This window comes from Acipenser ruthenus, unplaced genomic scaffold, assembly GCF_902713425.1.
Source record: "Acipenser ruthenus unplaced genomic scaffold, fAciRut3.2 maternal haplotype, whole genome shotgun sequence".
NCBI lineage: Eukaryota > Metazoa > Chordata > Actinopteri > Acipenseriformes > Acipenseridae > Acipenser > Acipenser ruthenus.
In genome coordinates this window covers 76,574-81,301 of record NW_026708263.1, presented here as the reverse complement: position 1 = coordinate 81,301, position 4,728 = coordinate 76,574, and the positions used below count along the sequence as shown (strand labels likewise).

General features: G+C 34.2%; 1 long non-coding RNA gene across 1 annotated transcript; it reads right to left on the bottom strand.

The window, feature by feature from the left end:
* Window positions 1–224: 224 nt before the first annotated feature.
* LOC117971821 (uncharacterized) lies at window positions 225–1,384 on the bottom strand. The gene is made up of 3 exons (XR_004663248.2): window positions 1,245–1,384; window positions 915–1,026; window positions 225–835 (listed from the first exon to the last, which is right to left on the bottom strand). It is a non-coding gene; the product is annotated as an uncharacterized LOC117971821 (long non-coding RNA).
* Window positions 1,385–4,728: the final 3,344 nt, after the last annotated feature.

Sequence of the window (4,728 nt, the reverse complement as noted above, 5' to 3'; positions counted from 1 at the left end):
TATTTATTGGAAGTATACATGACTTCAAGGCAATATTGCATTTTTTATTCAACCAAAATACAGAAATGCACATAGGTTAATATGCATTAAAACACACAAACACTTGCACACACCCTTTATTTAGGATATATATATATAAAGGGGTCATAACATCTGGATGTGCAAACATTAGTTTTAATCAAATTAAAAAACATAACAATGTACAATGCTCCTATAGTTTTAAAAAAAAATCTAAACAGTAAAACGTATTAATGATAAAGCAAACAAATTAGACAAACTAAAACCCTAATTATTTTGATCAATATTTTCAAATATAAAGTTGTCACATTTTAAAGCAGTATAGTTCAACATGTACATGTAGCATCTATGGAAATTACATTTAGGAATAATATTGTGAACAAGAAGTGTTTATTGATGCAGTCAATGGCAATTAGGGATTGTATTTATATTAGGTATCACAGAGAGATGAGTTCTACGCAATGCCATAGATTGTGGCTTTCAACACAGTATTGTATATCAGCCCTTCATTACTGCAAATATAATAAACATTTTACAAAAAGCACGAGGCAGAACGGCTCAATAGATTCTCTCAGTTGTGTTGTTCAGTCCTGGACTGTTGTGTCCTTTCCTTTCATGTTCCTCATTCAATCTGCTATATATTCAAAAGTGTTCAAATTACATGGTAGTCTTCCAGTTGTTTTAAACCTGTACACAGTAATGTGTTACCCTGATTTTCCATAAGGAGGCCAGCAATCTCCAGTCTTTCTGCTCTTATAGATGCTGGGCTGGTTTCCACCTGATCAATTGATCCACTTGTAAGGTACTGTTCTGCAAACTTAAAAACAAAGCAAAGATGTAATGTAAAAATTAAACACAAAAAGATACAATTTAAGATAGTAATGTTAGCTTTTTACATTTAATATTAGAACACCACAACTGCTGCCATCCATCTGAAGTTGGTGTTTGAAAGTCTGCAATTTCCAAACCGTCTTGTTTCCTGTGTCCACATTAGCTCTCATGAAACTCCTAGAAACAGACAGTTTTTTAGAATTCTCATTGTAATGCCAACTCTACGGAGTGTACCTGCGCTCCTAACTCAGGTCTACAGCCTGTATTCAATTTCAAATTTCTGTAAACTGTGCATTTGAGATACTTCACAATAGTAAACTGAATCCATTTTTATTCTGCTTAAGATACATTTAAAAATATAACATATATAACACTCGTATAACACGTATACCAACCTCCAGTTTCTTAAAATTCCTCTGCTATACCTGTCCTCCTCGCCCAGTGGAGCAATCAGGACCACAGTATTTTCACACATTTTCACGATCTGCAAAATACCGTATTTTATAATGGTAGCAGCAGCAGTTGTGGCCGTGTTAGTGAGAATAATTTAAATCTGTTAAGTTAGTAGATTCTTTTAATATTGTTTATTTACAATAATCTTGAATATTCACTTAACCATATATAAAGATAAAGTAGTTTTGTAATACCTAGACATAACATTTTGGAAATATTAGTTGTAACCAAAACACAATTTAAGCAAAACAGAAAATGTAGATAACGATGAAAATGTGTCTGTTGAATATTGGCCCTGTCCACACTATGCCTTTATTATTATTATTATTATTATTATTATTATTATTATTATTATTATTATTATTATTATTATTTATTTCTTAGCAGACGCCCTTATCCAGGGCGACTTACAATCGTAAGCAAATACATTTCAAGTGTTACAATACAAGTAATACAATAAAGAGCAAGAAATACAATAACTTTTGTTCAAACAAAGTACAAGTGTGACAAACCACAATTCAATAATACAGCAGATAATAGTGATAGTTACATCAGGATATGATTAAATAGTGATAGTTACATCAGGATGTGATTAAATAGTGATAGTTACATCAGGATATGATTAAATAGTGATAGTTACATCAGGATGTGATTAAATACAAAGTACTACAGGTTAAACACTTGGCAGATTACAGTATTCTGAAGTACAGGATTAAATGCAGAGAACTCAGTCCGCTGTGGCCAGTCCCGCCTGTGGTAGTGCGCCTTGGTGTCCCTGCTGTCCCAAAGGCAAAGATAGCAGGGAAACTTGGTAAAACCGCCTTGGAGACCCATCAGGAATGCCACCATTTTGAAGTCTCCTATGACCTTGATGCCATCTCAGAAAAATGCAGATATGTATCCACTTAGGCAGCTGGAACTAAACTGAACTGGTGGGTTTAAGGCCCCTGTATTTATACTACTATTTATATTACTGGAAAGTTCTAGAAGTTACTCCAAGTTTACTCAGCACTGAATCTCTCTGGAATGTTCTGGAAAATAGGTAAATTTCAAAATATCACTGTCCTGGTCACAAAAATAAAGTTTGTGGGGAATAATAGCCATTTTCTATACTTTTGAGGCATAAGCAATTAGGAAATAACACTTACTACCCAGGAACCAAAAAAAAAAAAAAAATTGTTACACAGTGTTATTAAACAGAATAAGCTCAATTTGTTTAAAGGGACTTCACCTGATTAAAAATAAAACCTGAAAACTTCAAGCCCTACTTGTGTGTGTGTGTGTGTGTGTGTGTGTGTGTGTGTGTGTGTGTGTGTGTGTGTGTGTTCGGATTTACTTTTTCCGCAATACTTGTTATATTTCATTTATGCAATATGGACCTCTGTTAATATGGGGCATAACACATTATTTTAAAATAAAAGTACAGTGCATGGTGGGATACTATCGTATTCATTTCCACGGTTCGTTGCGCTGCTGGGAATTGTAACTGAACTATTTTAATGGTGTGTGGACGCATTAAGCCTGACATTTTCCTATTTTCTTTGAGAACAGCTTATATATTACATGATTAGTACTCACATTTCTGACAGATTTGAATGGTCCATTTAATTATTATTTGTTTATTTAGCAGACGCCTTTATCCAAGGCGACTTACAGAGACTCGGGTGTGTGAACTATGCATCAGCTGCAGAGTCACTTACAACTACGTCTCACCCGAAAGACGGAGCACAAGGAGGTTAAGTGACTTGCTCGGGGTCACACAATGAGTCAGTGGCTGAGGTGGTATTTGAACCGGGGATCTCCTGGTTACAAGCCCTTTCTTTAACCACTGGACCACACAGCCTCCTAATATTGATGTGCCGATAACTGCAGTCATGCAGTAGACCTTTTTCTGGTGAAAGAAAAGATGTTTTACTCCTAATGTAATATAAAGTTACCTGAACAAATTGCCAAGAATGAATAAACGTTTGTAATAAATGCAGATACACAATGAAAGGTGTGGATACTTTAGTTCACACAAATGGGTAATTCATTTGTGCAGATCTGTATTCCACTGTAATGTCAAAATTAAAACTGATTAATTATGATAAATATTGAGAATTTAAGCAAGCTCAGATTCATTTAAATAAATAACATATACTTACCTTTAGTGTGTTTGTTAATACATGGAGGTATGAATCAATCACCTAATGTTACACACACACACACAGAAGGTATTTTATCAGTATTATGATGTCATGAAAAAGGGCTGTTCAAATGGTTTGAATTAGATATTTCCTCGCCTCATCTGACAACCAGGCGGATTCTTTCAGAGTTTCAGATGAAGTGTCATCCAGCTTGTAAGGACCGACAACAGCTTCAATTTGTCCAACAGCCTTTTGACACCACAGTTGCACTACTGAGAAGATTAAACAGTATGCAAGATGCAGAATGTTAAATCCAAGGATGTGATTAATATTGAAGAGAACAAATAAGAAATTACCTAAACATTTAAAATTATTATTTTTCAAATAAAGTAGTGTTATTAAATTCATTTTATAGTAATAGACAGATGTGAATTTTACTTGTTACATTTTTGGTGTTCCATTATGGAGGGTTCCATTGGGAGAAGTAACTCCTGTCCCATGGAGCCAGTACCTAATGCTAAGACCAGTACACACACTAACAAGTGATATAATCCAATTAATTACCATAAATGAATGCAAAAATTAACAATGTTAGTAATTCAAAGTAACTTTTACTGATTTTTAGTTTTCACGGGACTACCCGTACTCGAGGACCCGAGACCTGAACAGGTTTTTGGGTAGAAGATTGTCATGCAACACTAGGGTGGGGTGGGGTTGGTTTTATTCATTTTAAATGTAGCACTGTAGCACACCTCAGTAATACACAAAGAAGCTATTACTATTACACAAAGATGATCACGTTGTCTCACATTGCTGGGACTGTGTTATTCTGAAACAACATTTTCATTTTGTACACTAAAAGTAAAGTGCAAATATTTAGTTTTATATTGGAAGAACTTTTATTGCATTCGCACTTTTGTTAAGCCTATAATAAAATTATGCATTTACTAGATTGGCTTTAGTTAATTTACTTTCAGGGAGCAAAGTTTTGTCTTTTCTCCTTTACACAAAATTAGATACCACAAATTAGTATAAATGGCTTTTTTGAAAAACAAGTGTTAGTAAAAAAAGATGTAGTCCTTTATGTAATGGTTCTACATTCTATAATATTTCAGAATTAGAACTGATCTTTCAAAATCATTTACCCATGAACCAATGAAAACCTTAAAATAAAAGGTATACCACCATAACTGAACTGAACCTTGAACCACTGAACTGAGCAACTGCTACATTTTACAGTACCTTTCTCTTCATTGCTGCTTAGTAATTCTCTTGGCCAGGTTGAAGCCACATTTTGAGT